The sequence below is a fragment of the Balaenoptera physalus genome, assembly GCF_965194825.1.
Source record: "Balaenoptera physalus genome assembly, chromosome: 11".
NCBI classification, from domain to species: domain Eukaryota; kingdom Metazoa; phylum Chordata; class Mammalia; order Artiodactyla; family Balaenopteridae; genus Balaenoptera; species Balaenoptera physalus.
The window spans coordinates 25,600,401-25,625,864 of NC_138896.1; the positions used below are offsets into that span (position 1 = coordinate 25,600,401).

At 43.2% G+C, this 25,464-nt stretch overlaps 1 protein-coding gene and 1 long non-coding RNA gene across 5 annotated transcripts in view; both read right to left on the reverse strand.

Annotated features, from left to right (window-relative positions):
* Positions 1-18,987, reverse strand: part of PAQR8 (progestin and adipoQ receptor family member 8) — a 52,569-nt gene extending 33,582 nt beyond the window's left edge. For 3 of the 4 annotated variants that reach the window (XM_082411697.1, XM_082411699.1, XM_082411700.1), the window contains exon 1: positions 18,404-18,987. The gene's annotated coding sequence lies outside the window, so the exon portion shown is untranslated. Of the gene's footprint in view, positions 1-15,421; positions 17,830-18,403 lie in introns of those variants that run through there. The other variant, XM_082411698.1, reaches the window with a different exon arrangement.
* Positions 18,988-18,989: 2 nt separating this feature from the next.
* The window catches only part of LOC309637332, a 58,858-nt gene continuing 52,383 nt past the window's right edge, over positions 18,990-25,464 (reverse strand). Inside the window, exon 4 of the long non-coding RNA XR_014250479.1 lies at positions 18,990-25,114. This is a non-coding gene — a long non-coding RNA (uncharacterized lncRNA). The remainder of the gene's footprint in view (positions 25,115-25,464) is intronic.

Genomic DNA, 25,464 nt, shown 5'->3' on the forward strand with positions numbered 1-25,464 from the left:
TTTTAGCTGTACAGTTCAGTAGTTAAGTACATTCACATTGTTGTGCAACCATCACCAACATCCATTTCCAGCTCTCCCTTCATCTTGCAAAACTGAAATTCTATACCCAGTAAACAACAATTCTCCAATTCCCACTTCCTCCAGCCCCTGGCAAACATCCTTCTACTTTCTGTCTCTATGAATTTGACTACTCCAGGTACCTCATATAAGTGGAATCATACAGCATTTGTCTTTTTGTGTCTTATTTCACTTATTTCACTTAGTATAACGTCCTCCAGGTTCATCCATGTTGTAGACCATGTGTCAGAATATCTTTCCTTTTTAAGGCTGAATAATATTCATTGTATATATATACTATATGAATATGTATATACTCATCCATTGATGTACCTTTAGGGTGCTTCCACGTTTTAGACTATTGTGAATAACACTGCTATGAACGTAAGTGTGCAAGTATTTCTTTAAGACTGCTTTCAGTTCTTATTCACTCAGAAGTGGAATTGCTGGATCACTGGTAATTCTATTTTTTAAGTTTCTGAGGAACTGCCATACCATTTTCTATAGTGACTGCACCATTTCACAGTCTCACAATAGTGCACAAGAGTTCCAACTTCTCTGCATCCTTGTCAACACCTGTTATTTTCTAGCTATTGACTGTAGCCACTCTAATGGGTATGAGGTTAATATATTATTTTTATTTATTAAGTTTATTGTCTGTCCTAGCCCTGCTGCTGGCCCAGAATATAAGCCCCATTAGCAGAGGTATTTTTGTCTGTTTGTTCACTTATGTATCCCCTGGTACCTAGAACATTACTTGGCTTATACAATAAGTGCTCAGTAAATATTTATTGTAAGAATGAGTGAACAAATGGATGAATGAAAGAAAGACATACTAAAAGTATACTGGCTTTTACCTTCCTTGTTTCCATGTCAAAATCTCAGTCTTGGCTTTGACCATCATATATATATATGAACCTCCATGGATGAACCTGGAGGACATTATGCTAAGAGAAAAAAGCCAGACACAAAAAGACAAATGCTGTATGATTCCACTTACTTGAGGTACCTAGAGTAGTCAAATACATATATATATGTGTGTGTGTGTGTATGTGTATATATATATATATATATATATATAGACCTTTATCTAAGCTACATAGGACATTTTTTTTTTGGCTGAGCCATGAGGCTTGTGGGATCTTAGTTCCCTGACCAGGGATCGAACCCGGGCCCCCTGCAGTGGAAGCGCAGAGTCCTAACCACTGGACCTCCAGGGAATTCCCCCTTAGCACCTTTTGAAAGCATTTGCTGAGTCTACTATGTGCCGTTATTATGTTCAATATTATTCAGATGGAAATTCTGAAGCACCTGGAATTTAATTTGTTTTTGACAGCTCACAAGAAATCCAAAAGAAAACCAAGGAGAGAACCCGTAGCACACAGAAAACTTAGTCATTACGTGGAATGGGGCTTATTTAATGCCCACAAGGTATCTCTGCTCAGCTGTAACAAAGATACCTCAAAATGAATACGACCCACAGAGAGAATTGAGCTTCCTCCACTAAACCTATTTCTATCCCAGGTTCCTTGTTCCTGTTCAGTAAATAGCTTCAGCCAGGTGCTCAAGTCAGAAACCAGAGAGATATTTTTCCCTCATCTTAACCTGGTGCTCCTCTTTATCTAGTCGCCAGTAATAGTTATTATAATAACTCAGTATAAGGAGCACTTATTCTACGCCGGGCACCGTTCTAAGTTCTTTGCATGTTATTAACTCACAATCATTCCTCACAACTCTATGACATGGGATTTATTCTTTCTACCTATTGTACAGATGAGGAAAGAGGTTAAGTGTCTTGCCCAAGGTCACCTAGACAGGAAGTAGTGGAGCCAGAATCCAGAACCAGGTAGGCTCACTCCAGAGGCCACGCCCTGAATGTCTACCCTATTCAGGAAGTGCTTTCTGTTCCAACCTCATTTATTGAACATCATTCTAAAATGCATTAGTTCACTTTCCTAAATGTGTAAGTGATAATTTTGATAATTCAGAACTGTCCAGGTCCTTCCTCTCCTTCTGGATGTCAGTGGTCATGATGCAGCTTGGATGATGGAGGTACCAATGGTCAAGAAGACTGGACGGTGCCTGTGGTGAACCTAAGGATTTACTGGGAAGTTGTTCTTAAATAAAAGTTCCAACAGGACTTTATTTTCTTGTGTTTTGATGTTTTTGTCTTCAAAGTAGAATATGTCAGTAAATATTAGTTTAATTGAAGACTTTGATTAATCAAAGCTACCCTGAAGTAGATACACGGTCATTAATATCAACAAGCCACAGCCATTATAAACACCATTAAGAAACAGACAACTTCTTCTTTGAAGTTGTATTGATCTTGGAGGTAAAGTGAGCTGGAAGGCAGAAGGCCCAAATCCTACTCTCCTCAAATTAAATGAATCACATACTTACAAATAAACCACAATCCTTCTGGCACCAGTAGCGCCATCTGTAAACTGAGAATATTAAAGGCCAACAATTTGATATTTCTGAATTAAAGTTGAAGGAAAAAAAAAAAAAGAATGTCATTACAAGCCTAAGACAAGATGACTACAGGTCCAAAAAGTGTCACTTCCAAGTTTTAAGTTTATTCAGTGTCTAATAGCTAATTATATAAGCTCACCATCAAGTCAGCATTCAAATAAGATGATTTTAAACTCCAAAGAGTGTGTTCTCAAGTCCCAGGGTGCCGGGAGAAAACAAAAGACACAGTACCAGCCAGAAGCTATTCCAGCAAGTTCCACAGATCATATGGTCTTGGGAAGAGACAAGCACTTATTGTTACGAGAAAAATTCAAGGTCAGCACAGTACTTGCAGTTCCACTGCCCCAGTGCTCCCTTCCACAAAGGATTGTAGTATCTACTGAAAAGTTGCAATTATTCCCCAGCTCGCTATTTCAGCCTCACAGGCCACTTATCCACACCAGAAAATTCAAATACTTTGGACGTTCCTGAATAACAACAGCAAATGATGTTTTTTGGCTTATTTTTATATGATGTCCTAAAAGATGGAGAAAGTAAAGAATAATAGTAAGCCAGGAGTTATTTCAGCTTAAGTATGATTTTTAGATAAGCATTCCTAGATAAAAGTACACACTTAGGACAGGGATTCTAAACCTAACCTGATTTTTTGAAAAATACCTTTAGAACACTTGGTCAATCTAATGCTTTCTTTGACCTATATGGTTTTCCCCCTCTCCCTTCCTCTGCCCTCACTATCCTGTTGAGACTTCTGAAATGGAAAAAGTACCTCTGCTGGTCCTTGCTGGTAAGTCAGAGCACTCCAAAATGAGCTTTTTCTTGCAAGAAGACTTTTCTTGACTCTTTTCTTGTAAAAGAATGTACCGTTGATTAAAACAAGAGAAAACCACACTCATGCACACCAGCCTGATCTTAACCTCCCAGACAGCAGCTCGGCATCCTCTGTTAACCATCCTGGAGACAGCCAGGCCTGCAGCAGCCCTTGCAGCTTCTGCCTGACCAGCTTATCAGACGGTAACAATTTCTGGTGACTACAGACGGGACCAAACCATTCCTTACAGCCCTGTACATTATCTATAATATGGTCATAAATACTTATAACATCTTCTGTCAAGGAAGTCCTGTTGCTTCACAGGCATTATCTTAATACCTTCCAAATGTCTTCAAAAGGATGTTAGTCAGCTGAGAGTGAGTTAATTATAACCAGGCACTAAATTTCTCCTCCTCGCATCTCATTAAACTACACTGAATCTAAATTCAGCTTAATACAACTGCTCTACCAGATTAGGAACTCCTAAAGGACAGGCTTTGGGCTCCCATTTCCTTTATATTCCCCTTGGGCATTAAACATTCTGGTTCTCCATAAAAAGGATGACCTTAATTAGTCTTACTGACTCACCAACCAAATTACAAACCCAATCTACAAACCCACTATGGGTTGGAAAGGGAGAGTCACGACCTCCAATTCCTCCGTGAACCATCAATGTTTAAAACATTTTCCCCATCATCTGTTTTCCAGAAAGGGTTTAGCATGCTTGAGTGGTAACACATCCCCTCCCTTTAATCTGATTCTTGGTGAAAGAGGAGAGCTGGTCCCTTGCTGTTAGGGATCTAATGTGACCACAGGCAGAAAGGCTCAAGAGATTTTAGTGTGGGAAGGGCTTTAAAGACCACTTACTTAGGAGAGGGCACAGAGGTGTCAACCCTAGGCCACACTCTTGGTAACTGGCTTCCTGGGGTCCCACACTGAGAGGCATTCAGGCCCCGGCGAGCTCCAGAGAAGATGCTGTGATCGATGTACAAGTCTGCCACCGCTCCTGGGGGACACCAGGCTCAGGAGGGAGCCGTGGCACAAAGCCATGTATTTGCCATCCCTGAGCTGACTCTATGATGAAGAGTTAGCAACTCACAGTCTACTGTTTTCCTTAGTTTTCCAAAAAGTAGAAGTCACAGAAATCATAAAAAATTATTTCAGGGACTTCCCTGGTGGTCCAGTGGGTAAGACTCTGTGCTCCCAATGCACGGCCCAGGTTTGATCCCTGGTCGGGGAACTAGATCCCACATGCATGCTGCAACTAAGAAACTCGCACACTGCAACTAAGAAGTCCGCATGCTGCAACTTTAAAAAAAAAAAAGGATCCCACGTGCCACAACTAAGACCTGGTGCAGCCAAAATAAATAAATAAATAATAAATAAATAAATAAATAAATAAATAAATAAATAATTTCAAAGATTTGCAACAGCAAAGGTTTAAGGAAAATAGATGTTCCCTGAAAAAGACACAGACTGAGGTCCTCATGGACCCAGAAATTGTTACCGTCTGATAAAGTGGTCTCATGGTGTTCCCAGAGAGAGTCAAATGTGGAATTTCTAGGCTCGTTCTCACCTGCACCCCGACAAGGACCACCATTCGGTGTTTCACAGGCGAGAGGATTAAGAAGGGCTGGGTAGTCCTCCAGTGATTACACGGCTTCTGTGATTGGACTTCATGGGGAAGGGGGTAAGAAAAGATACTGAGGTTTGAGAATCACTTAAAAGTCAGCGATTCCCAAAGCCAAACGACAAGTATTAAACAGAAAAGTCAGTGTGATGCTTGTTTTGATAGGAAAAAATGGAGAATCAATTTCTTGAACTTGAACTAGCAAAGCTCCTGATCAGTCAATCAATAGTATTCACGTGTTTTCTGCTCTGTTCTTAACCCCGATGGGCCAAAAGGGCAGCCACAAGGCAAATGATACGGTTCCTTTCCCCACCAGCTTATATAATCTCTCTCCCTCTCCCCTGAGGTGGGCTTGGACGCCTGAGGCCAGGTCAGATCTCTGGAGAGACAGGTGGCCTCCCAAGATCTACTCTGTGCTGTCAGCCAACTGCTCCCAGGTGAGAGGAACGTTTTTGGCAGCAACCGTAGTACACAGCAGGCAAGATACCTTAAGAAAAGGCAAGGGAGAGGAGGCAGACATGTGATTCTGGAGACAAATAAACACAATTAGCTGTGCTAGAAACGAACTGAAAAGACTCAGTGGGAAGACTATGATTCCTTCTGCCAAGAGAGAAAACCAGAGGAAAATTCATTTTAAAAGAAACCTTTTACTTCCCTTGGCAGCCAAAGCACAATGACAGTCATATTCTCTGTGAAGTCTTTTTCATTGTGGGTTTCTCCACCCTTTCAAACACTAGCACGATAAGGGTTTGATTGCTTTGTCAGATTTGCTGCCCAAAGAGGATCCATTAATATTTCAGGCCAGTCTTTTCATTCCTCGAGATGACAAGTCTAAGACTTTCACAGCCATTCTATCCCTGTGTACCTAAATAGACCCTGCTTGCAGCAATGATTGGGTGGTTGAATTCACAGAAATCAATAGTGTTGTCCCTGGGAGTTTGCTTTCCTGCTTCCAGGATCCAATTCCGCAGTGCAGGATTAGCTACAGCAGAGGGGTCTAATGGCTACCTTAACAGAATGTGGTGGTTAACAGGACAGGCTTTGGAGTTAGGCAACTTGGGTTTGAATCCTGACTCTGCCTTGGATGACCTTGGGCAAATAATTTAACCTCCTTGTGTCTCACTGTCTTTACCTATAAAGTAAGGATACAATGGTACCTAATAGGGTTGTTGTCATGTTCAAAGAATTATGATAAAAGAGCGCTCATCTTTTAGAAATGCGCCCAAATCATGAAATGGTGGCTTGGGTTTGCTTCAAAATCATTTGGAGGTAAGGTGTATGTAGAGAAGTTGGCCATGAGTTGGTAATTGTTGAAGTTGGGGATGGGCACGTGGAGGTGTATTCTACTATTCTGTCCACCTCTGTCTGTCTGAAATATTCTATAATAGAAAGTTTAAGAGAGAGAGGAAATAATACAGGTAAAACTGCCAGCACACAACATGTGCTCAACTAATGCAATCTGTCCTAGATCAGAGAGGGTTTTGAAGCTGTCATTTCTAGGTTCAAAAGGAACCGGGATCACAGCCTGCCTCTCTAGACATGGGTTGGCTCTGGGGCCAGAAATATGGGGGGTCATGGGGTTGCAGCTGAGAACTTCACTGTCACTCTAGGCCATCCATTATTGCCCAATCTTTTCATCATCAAACCTGGTCTTTTTTTGGTTTTTGGTTTTTTTTTTTTTGCCAAACTGTGAAGCATGTAGGATCTTAGTTCCCTGACCAGAGATCAAACCTGTGCCCCCAGCAGTGGAAGCGTGGGGTCTTAAGACTGGACCACCAGGGTAGTCCCATGAAACCTGTTTTAAAGTGATTATTATAAATTCTCCATGCTTTGAAAGTTTTCTAAATCAACCACATCCATTAAATGATTCATTACCCTGTATCTTTCAGCCAGATACACCTAATCACAGGCCAGAGTTTAGATGAGCTGTCAGGTGGCTCCAAATGAAGCTACTATCACCCCAGCCTAAAGCAAAGGACTTTCAAGTTTTAATGGTCTGTGCAGCTGTTTGACACACATATACAGTATGTGGTTTTGTAGGCATATGAAATCATGAAGACGGGCTCAACGCACTACCCCCAGCCCCTGCCCCCCTGAGCCTATGCTTTCAATAGGTTCAGGGAACCACATATATAAATTTAGCAACTCCAAGCTTCTGGAATCCCTTAAATAGGGTGATGAGCCGGGCGGACAGGAAATCCCACCCTGGACCCATTCCAGGCTACAGATGCACTGTAAGGGAGCCCTTTATTAAACCCAAACTCATCTGCCCCAGGCCCTCTCAGAAATGAGGATCTGTAACCAGCTCTGATACTTACTAACTGTAGTGGCGTTGAGCAAGCCACTTCATTTCTTTTTCTCATTGGTAAACTGGGATCTCTCTCTCCTAAACTTGTTTCGGGGAGTAGAGACAAGGTTAAAAAAAAAAAAAAAAGTGCATTGCACAATGCCTGGCACACAGGAATTGTTCAATACATAGTAGGTATTTTATGTTTCTATATGCCTTCATGCACACGTGGGTGTATTATCATTACCTCCTTTGGAATTAGGTCAATATATCTAGACACGATGGTCCTCCAGGCCATAAGACATATCACAGCCACATAATTATAAATAGTTTAATTTTTTTTTTCTTTCATGGGACAAAATTGTGTACGTACTTCATGAACTAACCTGAACCTCTTCACCACAATGAGATTTGATGAATCAGTTTCTACGTGCCTGAAATGCTGCCCAGTTTCAATGAAATTCTTGGCGCTTTACCTGAACCTGTCTGTTTGGGTGACATTCTACCACTGCAGCCAATTCCAACCCCAGCATTAGCCCATGCATGAAACTGACTAATACTACTTTATGAAGTGCTCAGGGTTCCTGGCAACTCAAGAGAATATTGATGCCCCTATCTTGCTTAAGTGCAGGAATAGAAAAGCTAAGATGAGACTCCTGGAATGACTTCTTTGGACGGAGTGAAATACACCAGGGAGAATATAAATTTTCTAATTCAAGAGCCACTACACTCATCATTGGTTTTACATCCTCCTCCTTTTTCTTCCATATTTTATACAACCAATTTGAGTCTAAAAGGAAAATGAGAAGATAGTTTTCACCAACAAAGTTTCACTTCTCACAAAAGAACGATCTACAGGCAATATTCAGCAGAGTATGTGTATTTTCATTCCATCTTCAAGTGGTTTGGGTAAGGGTAGCCCTTCTCCAGTTTCTAGACTGTAGACTTATCTTGAACCTCGCGAAATTCTCTCAGACTCCAAAGAGCAGGTGCAAGAATAGGGCAAATACATAGTTTCAAGCTACTGGTGAAAAGCAACAAATTATCTATTCCTTAAGAATTGAGGGTTTTTTTTTTTCTTCTTTGCTTTTCTTTTTTTTTTAAAAAAATATTTATTTATTTATTTATTTATGGCTGTGTTGGGTCTTCGTTTCTGTGCGAGGGCTTTCTCTAGTTGCAGCAAGCGGGGGCCACTCTTCATCACGGTGCGCGGTCCTCTCACTGTCGCGGCCTCTCTTGTTGCGGAGCACAGGCTCCAGAAGCACAGGCTCAGCAGTTGTGGCTCACGGGCCTAGTTGCTCCGCGGCATGTGGGATCTTCCCAGGCCAGGGCTCGAACCCGTGTCCCCTGCATTGGCAGGCAGATTCTCAACCACTGCGCCACCAGGGAAGCCCTTCTTTGCTTTTCTTAATCTTGGACTACATCACCCTAATCAGATAAATGTCACTGCCCTTAATGCTAGTGTCTCAAGACCAACAAAAACCTCTTAAATCAATAACCCTAGCTCTGATCTCCTTTAGGTTCTTACAGCCCCAGGAACCACCTCAGCCTGGAAAGGGGGGAGAGCTCGGTTCTTCTCTGGGTGTGTTCGCCTCGAAATCTTGAAGTCTCCCATTACCTCTATCATAGACTAACATTTATTATAATTATTATTAATTCACTCATTCAACAAGCCCTGCTCTGCTATAGTATGGAGTCTTCGTCACATAAGAGAACAGGGTCAGTTTATTAGCGATCTAGATGGCTTGGAGCTTGTACCCTTCCAGACATGCTGAGGACAAAAGACTTCCCTAAGCCCCAGGCTTAACTCAACCTGATCGTCCAACCCAGGTGACTTCCAGCAGAGGGCGGTTCCCCACCTTTGGGGAAGTGGGGTTCTGAATGTCATGTGGGATAACATGAGGTCTTTTTTTTCTTCTTTAATTAATTTATTTTTTAAACATCTTTATTGGAGTATAATTGCTTTACAATGGTGTGTTAGTTTCTGCTTTATAACAAAGTGAATCAGCTATACATATACATATATCCCCATAACATGAGGTCTTATTCTTCCACTCTAAGCTCCTGAGTACAGCCAACCAGCACCTTCTACTTACACATGGCCTGCGCTTTGCTTCAGCTCTGTGCACAGGTATGAGAAAGCCTTGAGGAATCCTTTCCCCACCTACCTCTGAAGCAAAACATCCTCCCTACAACTCAACTCCAAACTGTCACCTCTGTAGGGGCGGGGACTGCATTTGGGTTCAACATTCCATCTTTACCCCGTGTTCAGCATAGACCCTGGCCTTGGTAAGCCCTTAATACTGATGAATGAATGAACAAACAAACGAATGAACAAGATATCCTTTGCTTCTCAGACCACTTCCCAGAAGTCCATCAAATCTCCCTCCACAGGGTTACTGTTCAGGTTCCTTCTCAGCCAGGACTACCCAGGCCACACATAAGGCTGGCGCTCCTAACCCCCAGGCTGCTCAAGGGTCAACTGTACATTTCCTGACATCAGTAGATGTTCAGTCAATAGTTATTATTTTGATGTATTATTTGAAGTTGCATCAAGTTCATGCTCCATCTACATCAGAAGAGACAGAAAGGTGTGGTGGATGGAGCCCTGTAGCAGTAATCGGAAGCTACTCAACCTGGGTTTGAGTCCCTGTTTTTGCCCTTTTCTCATTGTGACTTTGACAAATTTCTTACCATCTCCAGCCCCAAGTTTCCTTCACGTGTAAAAAAAAAAAATCAATATGATATCTACCTTCCATGCCTCACAGGGTGGTTGCAAAAGTTGTATTTGACAAGGTATATAAGAGCACTTTGAAAATTGTCCAGCAGGACTTCCCTGAAGGCACAGTGTTTGAGAATCCACTTGCCAATGCAGCGGTCACGGGTTAGAGCCCTGGTCTGGGAAGATCCCACATGCCGCGGAGCAACTAAGCCCGTGTGCCACAACTACTGAGCCTGCGCTCTAAAGCCTGCGAGCCACAACTACTGAGCCCACGTGCCACAACTACTGAGGCCCACACGCCTAGAGCTGGTGCTCCAAAACAAGAGAAGCCACGGCAATGAGAAGCTCGCACACCGCGATGAAGAGTAGCCCCGCGCTCGCCGCAACTAGAGAAAGCCTGCATGCAGCAACGAAGACCCAGCGCAGTCATAAATAAATAAATAAATAAATAAATAAAATAAAAACAAAAAAAACCTGTCCAGCAGATGCATGCACAGAAATATTGAAAGAGGTAAATTTGTCAATATTAATTAAATACCTCTAAGGCTCTAAAGCAAAGTTTTCCAAACTTTTTTGACTGCAACCCATTAGAAGGGACATATTTTACATCACAAGCAAGTATACATTCATCACTAAAACAAAAGCTTAACAAAACAATACTTATGTTACTCTCACATTTTTAATTCGGTTCTCTTCTTTATACTTTTCTTTTTTTTCTTTCTTTTTATCCTTAAATGCAGGTCATTAATTTCACAAGGCATGGTCCTGACTCTCAACTCTCACTGGGTATCAGAATCATCTAAGGAGCATCTTAAAACATCTGATGCCCAGGCCCTGCCCACTGAGATTTTGAATCAACCGTCTGGGGTGGGGCCCAGGCATCTGCATTCTTAGAAAGCCCCAGGTGATTCTATTGTACAGCCAGGACTGAGAACCACAGAACTGATGGTTTCTAGCTCACAGCTGAAAAACCACTGCATTATTTACATGTGGGTCTGCTAAACACTTTGGAATGTCGTCCCACCCCCACCCTGCTGAGACTCCCCTGGTTACTCTGAATGGACCACCCACTCCTCTGGCTCAGAGCGCAACAGAAAAACACAGCAAAGCAGTAAAGTCAAAGGGAGCCTGGGCTTTATGGGCGGCCTCCTTTCTCCTCCCAGATGGCTGGGGAGCCCCATGCAAAGCAAAAACTGCAGCAGATTTGGAGTATTTTGTTAAAACTGAAGGGACCCCTCCAAAAACTTTTTGCTTGAGTAGGAGGGGCTAAGGAAAAGTAAAGAGAAACTGCCAGACACCTGGCCTGCTCACACAGCAGAGGAAGCTCTGACCATACAGAGACAGGGGTCCGAGTAGAGCCTAGAAGACAAGCTGGGGGGGTGTGGGTAGGGCTTCCCCACCTGACCTTCTCCTCCTTCCAAGTGTGGCTTGGAGGAAACCGAAAGCTGCTCCAGCCTCAGCTCATCTTTGCCCTCCACAAGAAAGGTCTGGGGCGTTGCCCTGCTCACCTGGTTGGGGTGATTTGCAGCCCACTGCCAGCAGAACCAGGGCAGAACCTAGGCCAGAATGCAGAAGGAACCACAGACACCAGGGGCCCTACTCTTGGACACATGAATGGAATCAAGAAACCTGACTCGGGGTTTCCCTGGTGGCGCAGGGGTTAAGAAGCCTCCTGCGAATGCAGGGGACACGGGTTCGATCCCTGGTCCGGGAAGATACCACATGCCGCGGAGCAACTAAGCCTGTGTGCCACAACTACTGAGCCTGCACTCTAGAGCCCACGAGCCACAACTACTGAGCCCACGTGCCACAACTACTGAAGCCCGCGCAACTAGAGCCCGTGCTCCACAACAAGAGAAGCCACTGCAATGAGAAGCCGGCGCACCGCAACGAAGAGTAGCCCCCGCTAGCTGCAACTAGAGAAAGCCCGTGCGCAGCAACAAAGACCCAACACAGCCAAAACTGAATACATAAATTTATTAAAAAAGAAAAATGAAACCTGACTGGGTTCTGTACACAATGGGTTCAAAAGCCAAAGCTGTCTATTTAAAGCATAGTCCCTGGATTTACCAACCAGACATAATACTAAGAGTTACCATTTACAGGGCACCTCTGTGAGCTAAGTACTTATTTACACTATCTCATCTAATTCCACAATAGCACTTCAGACTTGCATTTTATAGACACTCAGGTTAAGGAACTCACCCAGGGTTGTTCCAGGATGCTAACAGGTTGGTCCCCACTCCAGATCCCTTGCTATAGTCCAGGGTCTCTCAGCGCTACTGACATTTGGGGCTGGAAAATTCTTTGTTGTAAGGGGATGTGCTGTGCATTATACTATACCTAGCAGAATCTACCCATTAGATGCCAGTAACATCTCTCCTCTTCCCAGCTGTGAAAATCAAAAACATCTCCAGACATTGCCAAATGTCCTGGTGGGTTGGGGGGCGGGGGGATGCAAAAACACAGCCCCTACTCCTTATTAAGAACCACTGCTCTAGTCTAAACCACGCTGCTGTATTGTTTTCTGGGTGTAAACCACCATTCAGAAGAGAGATAGAGCAAGGGCCAAACACCGCTATGTAGGTGATAATCAGAACACTCCGGGAAAGTATGGAACAACAATAATAGCCCCCTATCCTATGGTTATACAGTGATCCCTCAGTATCTGTGGGGGATTGGTTCCAGGACCCCCCTCAGATACCAAAATCTGTGGAGGCTCAAGTCCATTATATACAATGGCATAGTATTTGCATGTAACCTACCCACATTCTCCCATATACTTTAAAACATCTCTAGATTACTTATAACACCTAATACAATGAAAAGGTTATGAAAATAATTGTAAATACAATGTAGATGCTATGTAAAGTAAATGCTATGTAAGTAGTTACCTGCGCATGGCAGATTCAAGTTTTGTTTTTTGGAATTTTCTGGAATTTTTTTCCTAAATATTTTCTGATGTTTATTTCAATTCACAGTTTAAGGCAAGACAAAATTTTAAACATGAAATTTTTCTCTGCCCTTTGGCCTCCTCCCTCCCCTTTACCATTCATTGTGAATCTGCATTATGCATTAACCAGACTCCCCAGTGGCAGAAACACCTGTTCAAACATAAAGATCAATTGTTCTTCTGACTGCCACATAACTCCTTAGAAGATAACATTCCTTTGTCAATCCTTAAGGGGTCATAATAACACACCCTCACCTTATACCTGCAGACATCTTTGGTGAGCTTTATGTACAATACCAATATATCATTTCCCTTAAAGATAGCGATTAATGCAGAACAGACTGATGAGATGACCTGGGGAGATACTGGGCCACACCTAATGAAAGCTCTTCACTTAAATACTTGCTTATGACCTTATTAATGCTACTAGCTATATTACTTGTATTCTGCCTATTGTACAGGATTATTGTTTCTTGCATGACCAGATGTGTGACTGAGCTTCCAATAAAATTAATGATGATTAGTCGACTTGAAACAACTGATCAAAGATATAGTTCTACAAAATCAATTATTATAATAGTGTAACTCTAGATGTGGGAAGAAGCAACAAGAGGGAACCATTTCCTGGACCATAACGGAATATAAGACAGGTGATCCAGAGGCTTTTGGCTACTGTTAACAGGGCCTAGTCCAGTAATAGCACATTGAGTGGCTTATCAATCAAATCCTCGCCTGACATGGGAATGAGCATTCCTAGCACTGTGGGACAAAATGGTCATGAAATGCCTCCCAAACCTTGACTGAAATTAAGACTAAAAGGGAAGGGATTGTAAGACGAAAAATGTTGCCCACCATCCATTTCTACAAGGAACAAGTCATTGGCCACTGCAGTCACTGACCTATGTAGTACCCCCTGAGAGGGATTCAGGGCAAAGATCAGGATGAGGCATTTTGTGCTGCAGGAAAACTAACAGAACTGGCCCTCAGGTAGTTAGATATCTTCAGGAGAAAATTTTATGAATCCAGTTTTCTGCATCTTCCCATACTTCCAGGAGCACTAAAACCATTAACTAAGGTACCTGTTCCTCGCAAATAGCAGTCACCTCTACCAAGATGCGTGCTTGACTGCACGTACTCCCTTCTCCAAAATCACATCTGTACTGGTCTCCCCCTTTACCTCTTCAGAACAGCCCTCAGAGCTCTCTGAGACACTGTCTCCTGGGTTATAATCCTCAGGTTGGCTCAAATAAAATTTTCCATTTCTTTCTCGGATTGACTATGGATTAATTTTTTTTTAACATCTTTATTGGAGTATAATTGCTTTACAATGGTGTGTTAGTTTCTGCTTTATAACAAAGTGAATCAGCTTACATATACATATATCCCCGACTATGGATTAATTTTTTTGTTGACATTTCCATCCACAGTTGGTTGAATCTGAGGATGCAGAGCGGCACCCCCCCATCCAGCCCCCACAGGGAAGGCAGACTGTGTATCACTTTACAATACACTAAATACTTTTAGAGCCCTTATCTCCTTTTATGGCATCTGAGTGCACATCAGGATCTAATCCACGTCAAAAAATATGAACACTATCGAGAGATCTATATATTTAACCTTCTCCAAGAAACTGAGGGAAATGAACATGCAGTGAAATCCATATTAATCTTTAGCCCTATAAGCCATTAGGTGAAAAAAAACTCTTGCCAATGCATTGTCCTAAGAGAGCACATTATGTGAACTTCTGGAGGAAGAAATCTGTTTCTTATACCTCTGTCTCCTGAACAAACTTTGCTGAAACACAGAGAACTCTCACTAAATGTCGAACATTTCATGAAACCTCTATTTCATAGTAACCCCGAACCATTTGATTAAAAATTAAGATAAAATTATTTGTATGCAAATATTTTTAATAAAATTCATTCATTCATAAATCTGCAAAAAATTAAAGTCAATATTTATGGAAGAGCTGAGAACATAGTGCCAGGTTCTTCCTCCCTATCATTTAAAAAAAAGCAAAACAAAACTCCAGTTTAACTGAAACAAATGTTCCCCAGAATCATCCCTTTCAATATATGCCAAGAAAACTATAGCTATGTCGTTAGAATAATATTTTATTGGATCAAGGGAAAAAATTATAGGAGAAGCTTTTAAACAATTTTCCTTCAGCTTTTGACCAAACTCTTATACCTAACACACAATCCAAACAGGACTGTTCGTTTTTTTAAAATATCAGAATTCAAAATAAAGTAGCTAGCTCTGGTTGCAGTTAACGTGACTCTTTAAAAACTCCTGAGAGGCCAGGAGAGTAAAAACCAGGTGTTGTCATTGACATATTCATTTGCAAAGCCCAGCCAAAGGGAATGTCATTACTTGGAAATGATAAATTTCTACATGGCTTAAAAGGAATTTTAATAGAAAACTATCCATAAGCACTATTAATAACAAGCAAGACTTTATGGAGCACTGATTATGTATGGGACACTGACCTCAGGGTTCTATATGCATAATCTTATTTCATCTTCATCACAGGCCCATGAGGTACCTACTCATTATATCTTCATTTTAGGGTAGAAAAACGGAGGCCAAAAGAGATGAATAACTTGTCCAAGATCACAGCTAAATCAAGATGCAAGCCATGGCTATATGAAGCTTTGGGTTAACAACCTGAAAAAAACTTGGGAATTTATGGAACCAATGGCAGAAAAGGGATATGTTAATTTTTCACGCTGTGTGCTATGGAATCCCAAAACTGAAATGGCTTTTCAGAAATCATTCTCTTCCCCTTGATTCTATATAGATTCTTTCACATAAAAACTCAAGTACCAGGCATTAATGACCCATGGGGTAAGTGACTTTCTGACTACATTTTTTTCTGAAAAAACAAGTCTTTTGTTCATCTTGCTTTAATGCAAAGGGATGGAAACTGCCTGGTAAAGAATACATGGAAGGGGAAAAAAAAAGGCTTATTTTCTCCAGCCCAGTAAGCCATAAGGTACAGCAAGGTACTATAGGGCCAGTTTTTACACACGTACCAGAGCACAAACATCCAAATAAGGTTGCATTTCAAAGCAACTACTTTACAGTCCTAAACACATACATATACTCTTTACTGGATGACCCCTGTAGACCTGCTAGTCCTTCAAGAAGACTTTCATTACCTTAATGGACATACTTCCTATTACAACCTCGATTCTCCACCACAGCTGGCTCCACACAGTGTTTGGCTGTTTCCCAGCTTCAGAAGGTTTGCCATCACAGAGGCAATTCAGTCAACGTGTTGCCAGCTCTGAAGGCAACTCCAAAGCAGGAGCTCCAAAATTATTCTCAGCAATGACAGCATCACTAGAATTAGTACACAGCTGGCCAAGCCAAGGCTTCTGAAGGGGAGAAACATGCATTTATTTGAATGTATAAATACTGGCGTATTTATCCTAACATCTGGATAAAGAATTGGAAGAATCAGCTAGCTCTACAGTCCAAGTGGATAAATATGCTAACGCAATAATAATAATGCAGATTTTGGTTCAAGGTTCTGACCACCCCCTGGTGAAAAAAAAAGAAAAGCTTGTCCTGAAATAATACCTGTGAAATGAATAGATCACTCGTCCATTAACTTGCATAATTACTGAAGAGCTTTCTTTTTCATGAAGGGGAAAAAAAAAAAGGGCCCAACATATGCTAGTTGCCAAAAATCTTTGGTCCTCCCAGGAAGCTCAAATCTCAGTGTGCATCAGAAGATGGACCTATAACTACAGCAGAAAAGAAAGGGAGTGGGAGGCATCTCTCACTCACTGCCCCTTAAAGCCCAGGAACCTTCTAAGGGAGAAATCCACTTAACAGGATTCCCAGGGCCCTGGGTCTTCCAGAATTAGCTGTTATATCAAATAATTAAACTAATTACAACACATAATTAACCATACAGGATATGTTAATATAAGATGTCAATATTATTTAACTAATTAAAGGGAGCCAGGCACCCAAGACAAACAACAGAAAAAAACAAACCAGACAGGGTATGAGTCGTTTGTTTATCTTCAGAAAGACTCTAGAATGCCCATCCACTGCGGTCCTAAGCCGCCTAGTGCCCTGCCGGGTGACCTGTTCAAGGGTGCAGCAGCTCAGGGGTGGGTATAGGCTGTGCACATCCTAAGAGGGCAGTCAAGGGCAGTCCACCTTCCATGCAGGTAACTCCTATTAACTCCAGTAAAGGGAGCCCTCGCCAAAAGAAACAATCCAAAACTGCACAACACTCCTCGAGTTTACTCGGCTGTGGAATGCAATGCATTTGCGGGCGGTTCGGGTGTGTATGTGTGCATGAGAGCGCCTTCCTGATTTTCCTCCAGTTTTTACTCAGAAACAGCCTCTCAAAAGTACAGGAGAGGGGGCAGCAAGTAGCACGTGTGCATCTAAAAATTACACACACACACGTAGAGCTTACCTGTACATTTGAAAACTCACTCCAGAACTATTCTTTTAAGCCCATACTCTTCTCATCGGATCCCTGGGCAAAATCACTTCTAACCCAGCTCAGAAATACGAGATGCAACCAAAAGCCTGTCCGGCCCGCGGGTCTCCCTTTTGTGAGTCTGTGCCTGAGGGCCCACAGATGCACAGGGCGCTGCGGTGCCCGCGTGGGGTCAGCGAGGTTCGCCCCTCCCTGGTCCCCCCGCCCAAGGTCCCAACACTCCCCGAGCTCGCTTGGTGCGGGGTCCCAACCTGCCCCCGTCTGGGGTGGCCCGTCTTGCTCTCTCGAGTGGGTGCCCTCTCGAGATTGCCATGATCCCATTCCACCGAGGAGGTTGCGTCCCCTAGGCCGAGATGTTCCCTGAGTCCCTGACGCACCCCTCAGCCCGCCACCTTGGACCCCCGCCGCGGCGTTCCGGCCCTCCAACCCCCTATCCTCCAGAACAGAACCCCAGGCTCCCCGCACAACTCCGCTTCCCGCGCCCGCCCTCTCGGAGAAGCCCCCTCCATCTTTCCCCAGAGAAGCCACTCGCCTCGCCCCACCCTACGCTTTCCGGGGCTCCCCTCCCTCGGGCTCCCCTCCCGCCCCGCCCGCCTCGGGCTTCCTCTCTCCGCACTCCCTTCCCGGGTTCTGCTCCCCTCCGCCCGGAGGAGGGCGCCCCAAGAATGCCGACAGGGCACCCCTCATTCCGCACTCCTCCGGACCTCTCCAACGTCAGGATCCTGACCGCTCAGCCCTCCAGGCTCGGGCTTCGGGACGCCCCAACTTCGCCTTCCTGACCCGCCGCCTCGCCCTCAGGGCTCCCGGACTCCCCAACCCCGGGGCACTGACTCCCCGCCCCCGGGCTCGGGTTTCTCCACATCGCGACGCTCCTCCGGGCTGGGGTCTGGGGCTCCCCAACGTCTCGAGCCTGACATCCCCGAGCTTGCGCCCGGGGTCTCCCCAACAGCCCGGTCCTGACGCGCCTCCCGCCCCGCTCCGCGCCGCCCGCCCCGGGACTCACCGGCAGCGGCGGCCGAGCCTGTGCACGCAGCCCAGCCCGCACTCCCGGCCCGGGGTCCCGGCTCCCAGCTTCCTGCAGGCGGCAGAGACTGAGGCCGGCGCTTCTCAGTGGAGCAGCAGGGAAGAGGGGACCGCGGGGGGCGGGCTCCGCCCGGCTCCGCCCCTTCCCGACCCGGGGGCGGGATGCGCACACCCGCGCGGCCACAGCCGCCGCGGTTGCCGCCGGCGAGGAAGTTGACTTACGCCTCTTCCTTCCAGCCCGGTGTTAGGTCCGCACAGCCCCCTTTCGGCGGCTAAAAGCCCAAGGGGACGGGAGAAACAGAGACGAGTCTACCGCTGCCCTGTTCTTTCTAAGACCCACCCCAGGGGGGCACTGCCGAAGTCTTTCGGGCTGGGGAATAAACAACAAACTTCATCTTTTATCCTAAGACTGAATTCAATCTACTCTCACCACCCGAATCTGCACATTAAGGGTCATTCTGCCTGTGAAATCATGTTTTGACACACCCAGGAGGGCTATTGCAGACACACTTTCACACCCCTGCGATACACCCTCGAAGGACTTATGCACCACAGGAACACACCTCTTACTATACTCCTGTCTCTTCTAGCGGGTACCGATAACAGTGACCTACTTACACAAGGGGGGCGGGGTGGTCAGGAGAGGAAATTCCACATTTGGTCCCAGATTTGTCCTCCCCACCCACAGTGCTGTCCATATTTTACCATAAGAAAAATACACTTAAGATATAGGAGCATCGGTACTTCCCTGGCGGTCCAGGAGTTAAGACTCCGCACTTCCACTGCAGGGCGCTCGGGTTTGATCCCTGGTCGGGGAATTAAGATCCCGCCTGCTGCGCCACGTCAATTAACAAATCAAATTGGCTTTGCTGTTAAAAAAGCAGTCTTCATTATCTGGAAAAAAAGAGAAGCCCATCAGATCCTGGGAGGATGGTCCACACCAGCGCTATTCTAAGAGATTCATTTAATTCATTTCATGACTCTGCTGAGACAGGCAGGCCCAACTCTTGTCTGTTGAAACCTGGCACTTTTCCATTATATACTGTATGAAATCACTTATATGTGGAATCTAAAAAATAATACAAGCAAATGTATATGCAAAACAGAAACAGACTCACAGGTATAGAAAACAAACTTGCTACTGAAGAGGAGGAACAAGATAGGCCTATGGGATTAAGAGATTCAAACTACTGTGTATAAAATAGATAAGCAACGAGCATATACTGTATAGCACAAGGAATTATAGCCATTATCTTGTAATAACTTAGAATATATTCTTCAAAAATACTGAATCACTATGCTGTACACCTGAAACTAATGTAATATTGTAAATCAACTATACTTCAATTTAAAAAATTGAGATCGGGCTTCCCCGGTGGCTCAGCGGTTAAGAATCCGCTTGCCAACGCAGGGGACACGGGTTTGGAGCCCTGGTCGGGGAAGATCCCACATGCCACGGAGCAACTAAGCCAGTGCGCCACAACTACTGAGGCCACGTGCCACAACTACTGAAGCCCACCCGCCTAGAGCCCGTGCTCCACAACAAGAGATGCCACTGCATTGAGAAGCTCACGCACCGCAAGGAAGAGTAGCCCCCGCTCGCCACAACTAGAGAAAGCCTGCACGCAGGAACGAAGACCCAACACAGCCAAAAATAAATAAATTAATTAATTTTAAAAAAAGGTAACTATCCTTTAAAAAAAATAAAAATAAAAAATTGAGATCAAACCAAAAAGTAACAATAAAAATAAAATTTGCTTTGCTAAATACACATAACAAAATTTAAAACATTTTAATTGTGGTAAAATATGCATAATATAAAATTAACCACCTTAACCATTTTAAAAAATATACAGTTCAGTAGTGTTAAGTACTTTCACATCCTTCATGCCTTTTAAATCTACTTGGATCTCATACTGGCCCCTTTCATTTCCTACTCTGAGATGATGGCCCACTTTGGTAACTCTGGAAAAAAGAGTGACCTTATTATTATTTTTGAGTCATTATAAGAGGCTCTTGGATCTTTCGTAAAAGGGATGACATAAAATTCATATTTTAAGCCAAGAAAACTTTAAGCATAAACCTTCTTCTCTGTCCTTTGGCCTCCTCCCTCCCCTCTACCAGTCATTGTGCATCTGCATTCTGCATTAGCTAGACTCCCCAATGGCAGAAATACCTGCTCAACCATAAATGTCAGTTGTTCTTTGGATGCCAGCCACGTAACTCCTTAGAAGATAACATTCCTTTGTCAATCCTTAAGGGGTCACAATGACCCACCACTCACCTTGTACCTGCAGACGTCTTTAGTGAACTTTACATACAATAACAATATGTCATTTCCCTTAAAGACAGCTATTGATGCAGAGCAGACTGGCAGACTGGTCAGATGACCTGGGGAGATACTGAGCCACACCTAATGGAAGCTCTTCACTTAAATACTTATGACCTTGTTAACGTTACTAGCTATATTACTTGTATTCTGCCTATTGTACAGGATTATTGTTTCTTGCATGACCAAATGTGTGACTGAGCCTCCAATAAAATTAATGATGATTAGTCGACTTGAAACTACTGATCAAAGATATAGTTCTACAAAATCAATGATTATAATAGAGTAACTCTAGATGTGGGAAGAAGCAACAAGAGGGAACCATTTCCTGGACCATAACGGAATATAAGACAGGTGATCCAGAGGCTTTTGGCTACTGTTAACAGGGCCTAGTCCAGTAATAGCACATTGAGTGGCTTATCAACCAAATCCTCGCCTGACCTGGGAATGAGCATCCCTAGCGCTGTGGGACAAAATGATCACGAAATGCCTCCGAAACGTTGACTGAAATTAAGACTAAAAGGGAAGGGAGTGTAAGACGAAGAATGTTGCCCACCATCCATTTCTACAAGGAACAAGTCATTGGCCACTGCAGTCGCTGACCTATGCAGAACACCCTGAAAGGAATTCAGGGCGAAGATCAGGATGAGGCATTTTGTGCTGCGGGAAAACTGACAGAACTGGCCCTCAGGTAGTTAGATATTTTCAGGAGAGAATTTTATGAATCCAGTTTTTTGCATCTTCCCATACTTAGAGGAGCACTAAAACCATTAACTAAGATACGTGTTCCTTGCGAACAGCAGTCATCTCTACCAAGATTCGTGCTTGATTGCACGTACCCCCTTCTCCAAAATCACATCTATACTGGCCTCCCCCTTTACCTCTTCAGAATAGTCCTCAGAGCTCTCTGAGAGACTGTCCCCTGGGTTATAATGCTCAGGTTGGCTCAAATAAAATTTTCCATTTCTTTTTTAGATTAATTATTGATTAATTTTTTTTTATCCACAAAAGACAGAATAGCCTCTAGTACATAGAAATTCATAACTAATGTCCCTCTATGCAACACTCTCATATGGCAACAAAATTTTGACTTGTGGTTTTTCAAAAGCTGGAAAGAGGCAAGATCTTGGATTGCAGTGTTTCCTCTAAAAGGAGAATGCTAAACTCTTACTGCAATCCACATTCTATCAGACACAGCGCCCTTTCAGATTGCTCTTGAAAGCCACAGAACAGGCATATGCAACATGATTAAAAACTAGATATGCAAGACTAAGGGGCTATTTTTGTCCCAAGCTCTAAGGAATTAATTTGGTCCATTTTATACTGTGTACATACCACACTGACAGTGTTTTTCTGTCATTTCTATTGTGTGTTTATATAGAATTGTTTCTCCAAGAAGTCCAAAGTGCAAGTGATGACATCATATCCCTAAACTTCATAATTTTATGTAAAGTAGGAAAGGGGTAAGAAATGTTAGCCTTACTGTAACATGGAGACATGGAAGTGTGATGTAGTTAAACCATCTGCCTGGAATGTCTGGTATACTCATTTATACTGGTCTATCCTAAAAGAAGACCAACTACAAGACCTACTTGTGAAAACTTACACAAGAAACAGAGCTGTTTAAAAGCCCTAGTTATTATTGTTTTCTTTTCACATCTAACAAAAGACTGAGGGCCATTGACTTCTTTGTGATGTTGGCAGAGAAAAAGAGAGGCACTTTGCGATGAGGTTAGAAGTGTGGTCTTGGAAGTGAGACCATTCTGAGTCTGAGGCCCAGCCCCACCACTTAGAGCCTTTGGTAAATTACTTAATCTTTCTGTGGTTCAGGCTCCTTATTTGTAAAATGGAAATAATCATAGCCACTTCATGCAGTTATTGCTAGAATTAAATGAAAGGCACACATTAGACACTCAGCATTGTGCCTATCACATAATAAGGGCTTGATAAATGTGGGTAAAAAGGCAATAGTTTCATGTAAGTGGTTGCTTATAGGATCCCCGATCCAATTCTACTTGAAGGAAAGATGTAGGGAATGGCATGGGAGGAACTGGGGAAACTTAAAGATGTATATTTTTAGCCTGTCAACTGAAATAAAAACAGATAATGTGAGTTTCAGTTTTATTTGGGGACTTACTGAGGACTATAGTACAGGAGACAGCCTCTCAGATAGCTCCAAGGAACTGTTCTGAAGAGGTCGGTGTCGATGTGATTTTGGCAAAGGGTATGTGCAATCAAGCACACATCTCGGAGAAAGGGCTGCTAGTCACGAGGAACAGGTATCTTAGTTAATGGTTTTAGTGCTTTTCTAAGTACAGTATGAGAAGATACAAGAATTTGAGTTCATAAAATTTTCTCCTGAAAACATCCAACTATCTGAGGACCCGTTCTGCCAGTTTTCCCAGAGCACAGAGTGCCCTGAATTCCTTTCAACTTGTACTGCATGGGTCAGTGACTGCAGTGGCTACTGACTTGATTTTTTTTTTTTTTTGGCCGTGATGGATGGCACGTGGGATCTTAGTTCCCCCACCAGGGATTGAACCCACGTTCCCTGCAGTGGAAGCACAGAGTTTTAACCACTGGACCGCCAGGGAAGTCCTGACTTGATTTTTGTAGAACTTGATGGTGACAAACACTCTTTAGCTGGCAAACCCTTAAGTCAAATCTATCTATTCCTTAACATTCCATCATCAGATAGCTGCCCATACTTAGCTTTTCTACTTATATTCCCTGCCATCTGGCCAACTGGGAAAGTGACCATGACACTAATTTCACCAATTTCACACACAGGATGCTGATGAGCCATGGTTGAATCAGATTGAAAATGAAAATAACGATTTTCTTATATTGTGTGTCTATGTTATCTCATTTAATGGTGGAATGATAAGTTTCATTAAAGGCTAGCTTGATTTCATCTGGTGTGGTTCATTCCTTTTAATTTTTTCCCTTTTATTTCTTTTTCTTTTTTTAAAATAAATTTATTTATTTATTTTTGGCTGCATTGGGTCTCCGTTGCTGCACGCAGGCTTTCTCTAGTTGTGGTGAGCGAGGGCTACTCTTCGTTGCAGTGCATGGGCTTCTCACTGCGGTGGCTTCTCTTGTAGCGGAGCATGGGCTCTAGGTGCCCGGGATTCAGTAGTTGTGGCACGTGGGCTCAGTAGTTGTGGCACGCGGGCTCTAGAGTGCAGGCTCAGTAGTTGTGGCACATGGGCTCAGTTGCTCCGCGGCATGTGGGATCTTCCTGGACCAGGGCTCGAACCCGTGTCGCCTGCATTGGTAGGCGAATCCTTAACCACTGTGCCACCAGGGAAGCCCCTATTTTTTCCCTTTTATTTCTTAATAATAACTATTAATTAACAATTCTGGGAGCAAACCAATTAACACAGGTAGACAAGAGAGACAAGATGCAGAAATTGCTCCTGGGACCTCAGTAAACCTGAGCACGTTTGCGGTTGTGTGGCATTGCATCTGATCTCCCCTCTAGGTAACTAGTTCCTGGTTGAAGACTAACCAATGGCAAACTGAAAAAAATGAATGATAAAGTGACCAAACAGAAAACCTTCATATTATTAATAAAATAACATGAATTGCTAAATGCCAGCAACATTTGATGTGTACAAGGGTTAATTTTAACATTTGTTCCTAAATGAGACTTAAATTTAAGACATACAGTATGTAATTGGATCAATTGGATCAATTGTAAATTACCATTTACAATTACAGTATGTGATTGTAAATGGTAATTTAAAGGCAAATAAACATGTGGATATTAAAATATGAGGCCTTTTCTTACTCTTCAGTAGAAATTTGCAACTAAAAAGCCTCAGAGTAAAAAGCCCCAATGGCTCCCCTCTTCAAAGGTCCTGAAAACTGTGTTTCTTCCATTCACTTTGCTCCTGATTCTTAATCATTATATCCTGGGGTAGGAGTGCGTGGGTGTAGGGGATGGGGAAAATCAGAAAAATTGAACTTCAAAGACTGATATCAAAAGTTTTGAGAAGTAAATGTTTTTCAGTCTGCCCAACTCCAATTCAATCCAGACTGAGTTCTAAACGAAGATTTTGGAGGGAAATTTCTCAGATTTACTAAAGAAAGAAAGCCATGTGAATTTACCCAGGATGGAAAACTGAGGTTGAACCTTTGGACTTTGCCACTCCCTCTTTGGTGTGTTGCTAGGGGTGGTACATACCCTCTGATGGCTCATTTTGGTCAATCATCTGTCATCTAAATTAGGCCGATGAGCAAAGCCATGCACCATCCTCTGTTGAACAGCTGGAGCTCAGAATCCCCTGCAGTGGCAGTGTTCAGTCCATAGCTTTTTAGCTGATTTCTGTCTGGAGGACTTATCTTGGCTCTCAGTTCCTTTAAATAGGATGGAAAAATGAAAACGGCAATTTTGGACAAGAAGAGTAACAATTGCACTATTCACGCTTGATTCTGGTTTGGTTTCAGAGTTTTAATGATTTAAAAAAGAAAAAAAAAGCATTTCATCAATTGACCAGTTTAATTCAGCTGGTGTTTACTGAGTCTCTTTTCACTGCTTAGGGGGGAGCTAGGGGGCAGAACTGGCCTGTCCAGATGAGACTGGGATGGGACAGATAAGTGTTGGAATCTTCTCCAGTTCATATTTATGCCTCTCTGAATGAGTTCAGGGACCTGGGTAATGAGACATAGCAACTTTTTTTTTTTTTTGAGACATAGCATCCCAAGCT